Genomic DNA, 9,446 nt, shown 5'->3' with positions numbered 1-9,446 from the left:
GGTACCAGTGGTTCACACTTAAATAACATGCCATAGAATTCCGCGGCCCCACGCAAGCTGCTACGCTGCAACCTTTAAAGGACGAACCACTGTCTGAAAGTGTTCAATTTATGAACTGTGATGGAATATTATAATTAAATTGGTTAGAGTCATTTACAAACGTAATGAAGGATAGGGACATAGCTAATAACCATCCTTTAATTCTTTACCACCAAACTAACTGGGGTCCATGTGCATGCGTTGGGTGAGTATGGTGCAGCTCATAGTCCATATTCCCAACTGAAAGAAGGTAAACAGCCTGATCAAAGTAGTTTATTCTGTAGCCTATTCTGAAGAAACAACAGCTGGTTGATACAGAAACATTTTCTTCAGCATTCCAGCAAGATCTTTCATTTGATCAATAACGAAAGTATTGAATCCAGTCACTTAACAAATTGGTCAGGAATTTCAATGGAGTTTTGCGGTCATTGGTCCAGCCAGTGGTGGAAAAAATACCAAACTGTTACTCTTGAGTAAAAGTCAAGATACCTTAATAGAAAATGTCTCAAGTAAAAGTGTAACTCACCCAGTAAAATATTACTTGAGTAAAAGTCTAAAAGCATTTGGTTTTAAATATACTGTATATGTATGGAGTAAAAAGTACAATATTTTCCTTTAGGAATGTAGTGAAGTAAAAGTAAAAGTATAAATAGTAAAGCACAGATACCCCCAAAAATGACTTAAGTAGTACTTTAATGTCACGTCCTGACCATAGTAAGATGTTATTTTCTATGGTAGAGTAGGTCAGGGCGTGACAGGGGGTGTTTTGTGCTTTTCTATGTTTAGGTTCTGGTTTTCTATTTCTATGTTGTTGTTTTTTGGGATGATCTCCACTTAGAGGCAGCTGGTCCTCGTTGTCTCTAATTGGAGATCACACTTAAGTAGGTTTTTTTTTCCCACCTGTGTTTGTGGGTAGTTGTCTTCTGTTTAGTTTTCTGTACCTGACAGAACTGTGCGCTTTCGTTTTCTCTTTGTTATTTTTTTCTTTAGTGTTCTGAGTTAAAATAAATATTCATCATGAGCAATCAACACGCTACGCTTTGGTCCCCTCTCTACGACAGCTGTTACATTTAAAGTATTTTCACTTAAGTACTTTACACCAGTTGGTCCAGCCAGTGGTGTATTTAATACACTCTTAGAAAAAAGGTGTTATCTTAAACCCAAAGTGGTTTTTCGGAAGCTGGTTGAGAGAATTCCAAGATTGTGCATATCTGTCATCAAATCAAAGGGTGGCTTCTTTGAAGAATGTCAAATATAAAATATATTTTGATTTGTTTAACACTTTTTTTGGTTACTACATGATTCCATATGTGTTATTTCATAGTTTTGATGTCTTCACTATTATTCTACAACGTAGAAAATAGTAAAAACAAAGAAAAACCTTAAATGAGTAGGTGTGTCCAAACCTTTGACTGGTACTGTATATATATATATATATATATATATAGTGTATATATATACACACTCCGGACTCATTGCTCGTCCTAATATTTAGATATTTCTTTATTCCATACTTTTACTTTTAGATTTGTGTGCATTGTTGTGTATTGATTAGATATTAGTGAACGGTTGGAGGTAAGGAACACAAGCATTTCACTGCACCTGCAATAACATCTTTAAATATGTGTATGTGACCAATAACATTTGGTTTGATTTGAAAGGGTTCTACCTGGAACCAGAAAGAGTTATCTATGGGGACAGCTTAAGAACCCTTTTGGAACCTTTCTTTCTCAGAGTGTAGGAACCAAACAGGCCATAACAGGGGGGAACCTACCTGAATCTGTCTCAATAAGAAACGCTTGCTTTTGTTTAGTGCAAAACGTTTTACTACGGTGTCCACTAATGATTACACCGCAGGGTATAGGTTAGTGGAGGAAGGCAGAGAGACAGGTTCATTACCCCGGGTTATAGTGGAGAGATCATAGAGATCCTATTCAGTGACTAGTGTTCTATATGTAATTCTATGGGAGAGACGGGATAAAAGCAGTCTGATACCAGGGGAAGGAGATAGGGATGTAGGCTATGTCTGCTATCCCAGCCAGGTCAAATGTTGTCAGTCTTATTGGGTTACTTGACATTACCTCATGGATAAGTCTTAGCTCAGGACATAACCTCTCTCTCTCTGTCTCTGTCTCTCTACCATTCATCACTGATGAGTCCTAGCTCAGGACATAACCTCTCTCTCTGTCTGTCTCTCTACCATTCATCACTGATGAGTCCTGGCTCAGGACATAACCTCTCTGTCTCTCTACCATTCATCACTGATGAGTCCTGGCTCGGGACATGACCTCTCTCACTGTCTCTGACCGTGATGCCAGGGCCTGACTGTGAAGGTAGCTGATATAAAGCAGATTTCTGATGTTCAGAGCTTCTACAGATTAGTAGTGCAGGTCAGGGTTACAGTCAAGTTAGAGCCGTCTTCGATTGGCTTAATATTTTTATCGTAGTCTGTGATATGTCTACATAGGCTCTGTCTGAATGTCAGTCACCTGTTTCTAATTTTGTAGGGGAACATGTCCCTCTAATCTACGCATTTGATTTTTCTTTAGTGTTTGTTTGTTTTATTTGGTCACATTTTGTCTGTCTGCCAACCTAATGCTTTGCACTGCCAATGCTCCTATTGCCTGCCAGCCTGTGTAACGGAGTTAAGAAAGAGCAGTACAATTCTCTCGAGGGTCATTCCACCTCAAAAAGCACAAGAAAGAGGATTTCAACACCATCCATCTCAGATTGTTCTGAAATTGTTTCGGTTGTTAGCCTGTTGGGGCTAGGGGGCAGTATTGACACGGCCGGATAAAAAACGTACCCGATTTAATCTGGTTACCACTCCTACCCAGTAACTAGAATATGCATATAATTATTGGCTTTGGATAGAAAACACCCTAAAGTTTCTAAAACTGTTTGAATGGTGTCTGTGAGTATAACAGAACTCATATGGCAGGCCAAAACCTGAGAAGATTCCATGCAGGAAGTGGCCTGTCTGACAAGTTGTTGTTTATCTTGGCTCTTTTTATTGAAGTCTGAGGATCTTTGCTATAACGTGACACTTCCTACGGCTCCCATAGGCTCTCAGAGCCCGGGAAAAAGCTGAACGATATCGAGGCAGCCTCTGGCTGAAACACACTATCGCATTTGGCAAGAGTACTATGGGCTTAGGCGTGTGCCCGAGTCGACCCCATGCTTTATTTTCTTTCGTCTGTTTACCTAAACGCAGATTCCCGGTCGGAATATTATCGCTTTTTTTATGAGAAAAATGGCATAAAAATTGATTTTAAACAGCGGTTGACATGCTTCGAAGTACGGTAATGGAATATTTAGAATTTTTTTGTCACGAATTGCGCCATGCTCGTCACCCTTATTTACCCTTTCGGATAGTGTCTTGAACGCACGAACAAAACCCCGCTATTTGGATATAACAATGGATTATTTGGGACCAAACCAACATTTGTTATTGAAGTAGAAGTCCTGGGAGTGCATTCTGACGAAGACAGCAAAGGTAATAACATTTTTCTTATAGTAAATCTGACTTTGGTGAGTGCTAAACTTGCTGGGTGTCTAAATAGCTAGCCCTGTGATGCCGGGCTATCTATTGAGAATATTGCAAAATGTGCTTTCACCGAAAAGCTATTTTAAAATCGGACATATCGAGTGCATAGAGGAGTTCTGTATCTATAATTCTTAAAATAATTGTTATGCTTTTTGTGAACGTTTATCATGAGTAATTTAGTAAATTCACCGGCAGTGTTCGGTGGGAATGCTAGTGACATGCTAGTCACATGCTAATGTAAAAAGCTTGTTTTTGATATAAATATGAACTTGATTGAACAAAACATGCATGTATTGTATAACATAATGTCCTAGGGTTGTCATCTGATGAAGATCATCAAAGGTTAGTGCTGCATTTAGCTGTGGTTTGGGTTTATGTGACATTATATGCTAGCTTGAAAAATGGGTGTCTGATTATTTCTGGCTGGGTACTCTGCTGACATAATCTAATGTTTTGCTTTCGTTGTAAAGCCTTTTTGAAATCGGACAGTGTGGTTAGATTAACGAGAGTCTTGTCTTTAAAATGGTGTAAAATAGTCATATGTTTGAAAAATGGAAGTTTTTGCATTTTTGAGGTATTTGAATAACGTGCCACGGGATTACACTGGCTGTTGAGAGGTTAAAAACAGATAAGATTAGCATTCTTGCAACATTACTTTGTTTGAAATATCATTTAATCTCGGAGAAATTAAGCTAATTGGTTGAACCCAAATATAGTACATAACATACAATTTGGACCAAACTTTTTTCTAACAATGAGTAAGACACGAGGAATCCCCAAAAAGAGTCAAAAGCCACCCACGGACCCCCCCCACCCCAACAACCAGTATACAGCCACCCAGTATACAGCCACCCACGGACCCCCCCCCACCCCAACAACCAGTATACAGCCACCCAGTATACAGCCACCCACAGACCCCCCCCCACCCCAACAACCAGTATACAGCCACCCAGTATACAGCCACCCACAGACCCCCCCCACCCCAACAACCAGTATACAGCCACCCAGTATACAGCCACCCACAGACCCCCCCCACCCCAACAACCAGTATACAGCCACCCACGGACCCCCCCCACCCCAACAACCAGTATACAGCCACCCAGTATACAGCCACCCACAGACCCCCCCCCACCCCAACAACCAGTATACAGCCACCCAGTATACAGCCACCCACAGACCCCCCCCACCCCAACAACCAGTATAAAGCCACCCACGGACCCCCCCACCCCAACAACCAGTATACAGCCACCCACGGACCCCCCCCACCCCAACAACCAGTATACAGCCACCCAGTATACAGCCACCCACGGACCCCCCCCACCCCAACAACCAGTATACAGCCACCCAGTATACAGCCACCCACGGACCCCCCCCCACCCCAACAACCAGTATACAGCCACCCAGTATACAGCCACCCACGGACCCCCCCCACCCCAACAACCAGTATACAGCCACCCAGTATACAGCCACCCACGGACCCCCCCCCACCCCAACAACCAGTATACAGCCACCCAGTATACAGCCACCCACGGACCCCCCCCACCCCAACAACCAGTATACAGCCACCCAGTATACAGCCACCCACAGACCCCCCCCCACCCCAACAACCAGTATACAGCCACCCAGTATACAGCCACCCACAGACCCCCCGCCACCTCACGCCAATCCCACCCCAACAACCAGTATACAGCCACCCACGGACCCCTCCACCCCAACAACCAGTATATAGCCACCCACGGACCCCCCCCCACCTCACACCAATCCCACCCCAACAACCAGTATACAGCCACCCACGGACCCCCCCCCCCCCCACACCAATCCCACCCCAACAGTGAGTATATAGTATCAGTTCTCTATGTTTGACCAGTACTATGGAGCTGCGGCTCTGAGTATTGTTCCTTCATACTATATAATGTATTCCCAGGGAATTTGGTGATTTCTTTTAGCCAAATTTGGCATCCTGATATTGGTGCTGTTCCTGCCGCCTGCCAGTTTATTTTCTAATGTTATTTCCCTCAACTATGATATTATCTTATGTTCATTCACATTCTGGCAGAGCTGGTCATATCTCTGGATCTGAAAACAGTAACATTTATATATTTATACAGTTACAACAATACATCTTAGTTTAGTTGACCAATCTGTTAAATGTATTTATAACTATCTATAATAACCATAATTATATCATTCTAATCTTGAAAACATAGACCAACATCAACAGACCACTCTGTTATTGGGCTCATGTTAACGCACTTGTAGGAAAACATTAATACTACTGCTCCAGCCACTTCAGTCTGGTAGAAAACCTGATCCACTAAGATATACACTGAATTAAACCAATAGTCAGATGTTATTAATGACCAACCCATATGCATACCGTGTTTAATTAACTATTCACAGGTGAAATGAACAGATAGCACTGGGCTTCCTCAGTCAATGGAATGAGACATGATACCATCAATGGCATTCCTCTTGTCCCTTTTTCTCCCTTGTTTTTCTGCTGGTGTCCTTTGGTTATCAACCAATCATCAAACAGTGTTCCCATCCCTCCAGGAGAGGGAGAAATGGGAGGGTGGGCGGGGGAGAGGAGAGGATATGAGGAGGGGATGGGGAGGAGAGGACAGGTGAGGCAAAGATGGGGAGGAAGGGGGTGGAAGAGGGGGGAGGAGGAGGAGGGGGGAGGAGAGGACAGGTGAGGCGAAGATGGGGAGGATGGGGTTGGAAGAGGGGGGAGGAGGAGGAGGGGGGAGGAGAGGACAGGCGAGGCGAAGATGGGGAGGAAGGGGGTGGAAGAGGGGGGAGGAGGAGGAGGGGGGAGGAGAGGACAGGTGAGGCGAAGATGGGGAGGATGGGGTTGGAAGAGGGGATAGGAGGAGGAGGGGGGAGGAGAGGACAGGCGAGGCGAAGATGGGGAGGAAGGGGGTGGAAGAGGGGGGAGGAGGAGGAGGGGGGAGGAGAGGACAGGTGAGGCGAAGATGGGGAGGAAGGGGGTGGAAGAGGGGGTAGGAGGAGGAGGGGGGAGGAGAAGGGGTGATTCTAATTACCTAGCAGGTTCCATGGCAGGTCATTAATAAAACACAGTTATCTCAACGTGACCACGCTGCTGTCTTATCATGCTTATCTCAGGAAATATTTGGGAATTTGAGCCAATATTCATAATGTTGCTCTACAATATATGTATTGTATAATGCAAAAGGCCAGTGTTTGTGTTCCATCAGGTTCCAGTGTGGTGGAATTACATGGGCCAGCCTCATAAAACATGATGGATCTCACCCAGCCTGCAAATGCAGATAAGGAGAGAATTACGGAGAGGGATAGTCCTGCTAAATGGAGATTTAAAGGCCTATAAGTAACATATGCATTGCTTATTCCTTTGCCACATACATCAATGCCGAGTTAGGAGAAATTAATAGTCAGGAGTATATATATACATCACTGGGGGTAATGCAGTAGGGAGGGAGATACTCTCAGACCATGCATAGATTACTCTACAACGTGGCGGTAGCCTCGAGGTTAGAGAAACAGAACGGAGGGCCGTATGGAGGGTTGCCAGCTCAAATCCCAATGCTGACAGGGGGAGTCTGGTGGGGAGTGAGCTGTCAACCGGAGGGTTGCCAGACCAAATCCCAATGCTGACAGGGGGAGTCTGGTGGGGAGTGAGCTGTCAACCAGAGGGTTGCTGGCATCAATATCTCAGGTGCCACCTAACTCTGATGTTCAATTGAATAGGACCTTAACTCACTGAACTGCTCATTGGGCACTGCACTCGTTGCCCTGTGGCTGCCCTGTGGCTTCCCTGTGGCTGCCCTGTGGCTGCCCACGGCGCTACAGGAGATCGCGCTTTCGGTTCAGAATTGTTCTAATATTCTGACGAATATCCAGGCTCAGTTCAGTTTGCCGGCGGATCATCCACCACCTGCTTCACCCCTCCCACCTGTCGCTTCTGGAGAGGTTTCCTTCCGTGAGCCCAAGGTTCCGACACCAGATAAGTACGAAGGGGATTTGGGAAAATGCCGTTCGTTTCTTATGCAGTGTGGATTCGTTTTTGATCTACAGCCCTACTCTTACGCCACAGACAAGGCTAGGATAGCCTTTGTTATTGAACTGCTGCGTGGAAGAGCTCTGGAGTGGGCATCAGCCATATGGGAACAACAGGACACCTGCATGGGGTCATACCAGGTGTTCACGGCAGAGATGAGGAAACTTTTTGACCACCCTGTCCGAGGTAAGGACGAAGCTAAGCGGTTGTTCTCCCTTTGCCAAGGAGCTCGCAGTGTGGCCGATTTTGTTATTGAATTCAGGACATTGGCTGTGGAGAGTGGGTGGAATGAGGAATCACTACAAGCGTTTTTTTACCATGGCTTGTCGGAGCAACTCAAGGATGAGTTGATCTCCTATCCTGAGTCTAGGGACCTGGACAGTCTGGTAGCATTAGCTATTCGGGTGGATAATAGAGTCCGAGAGAGATGGAGGGAGAAGCAATGGGGCACGTCCAATCCTCAGCACCCGTTAAACGGCTCGGCTCGCTAAAGGTGGGAGGTCTTTTAGCGAGCCAGTTTCAACCTCTCAATAGTCCTGTTAGACCTCTTTTTCCTGCTACCGTCATGAACAAGACTCAGAGTTTAGCGATTAACACATTTATCGATTCAAGTGCAGATGGCATCTTTATAGATGCCGACTTAGTGGAACAGCTGGGGCTTTCTAACCTCTATGGGCTAGGCGGGACGAATTCGTCCCACCTACGTAACAGCCACTTGAAGCCTGTGGCGCGATTTTCAAAACCTTAAAACCTGTTAGGGCTAGGGGGCAGTATTGACACGGCTGGATAAAAAACATACCCGATTTAATCTGGTTACCACTCCTACCCAGTAACTAGAATATGCATATACTTATTACATATGGATAGAAAACACCCTAAATTTTCTAAAACTGTTTGAATGGTGTCTGTGAGTATAACAGAACTCAAATGGCAGGTCAAAACCTGAGAGATTCCTTTACAGGAAGTGGCCTGTCTGACCATTTCTTGAACTTCTTTTCCATCTCTATCATTTACTAAGGATCTCTGCTCTAACGTGACACTTCCCACGTCGTCCATAGGCGCTCAGAGCCCGGGAAAAAACAGAATGTCGTCATTCCAGCCCCAGGCTGAAACACATTATCGCCTTTCTCAAGTGGCCGATCAAGGGACACGGGCTTATGCGCGTGACCCCGACCGCCCCCGCCTTTGGGATTTTTTCCTCTGTTTGCCGAAAAGGAGATTCCCTGTCGGAATATTATCGCTTTTCTACGAGAAAAGTGTCGTAAAAATTGATTTTAAACAGCGGTTGACATGCTTCGAAGTACGGTAATGGAATATTTAGAATTTTATTGTCACGAATTGCGCCATGCGCGTGACACTTCTTTACTATTTCGGATAGTGTCTGGAACGCACGAACCAAACGCCGCTATTCGGATATAACGATGGATTATTTTGGACCAAACCAACATTTGTTATTGAAATAGCAGTCCTGGGTGTGCATTCTGACGAAGACAACAAAAGGTAATCAAACTTTTATAATAGTAAATATGATTATGGTGAGTGCTAAACTTGCCGGGTGTCTAAATAGTGAGCCCGTGAAGCCTGGGCTATGTACTTAGAATATTGCAAAATGTGCTTTCACCAAAAAGCTATTTTAAAATCGGACATATCGAGTGCATAGAGGAGGTCTGTATCTATAATTCTTAAAATAATTGTTATGCTTTTTGTGAACGTTTATCGTGAGTAATTTAGTAAAATGTTAGCGAATTCCCCGGAAGTTTGCTAGTTCTGAACGTAACATGCTAATGTAAAAAGCTGGTTTTTGATATAAATATGAACTTG

The sequence above is a fragment of the Salmo salar genome, unplaced genomic scaffold (assembly GCF_965601325.2).
Source record: "Salmo salar unplaced genomic scaffold, fSalSal1 ptg000135l, whole genome shotgun sequence".
Lineage (NCBI taxonomy): Eukaryota > Metazoa > Chordata > Actinopteri > Salmoniformes > Salmonidae > Salmo > Salmo salar.
This window is presented reverse-complemented; position numbering follows the sequence as displayed.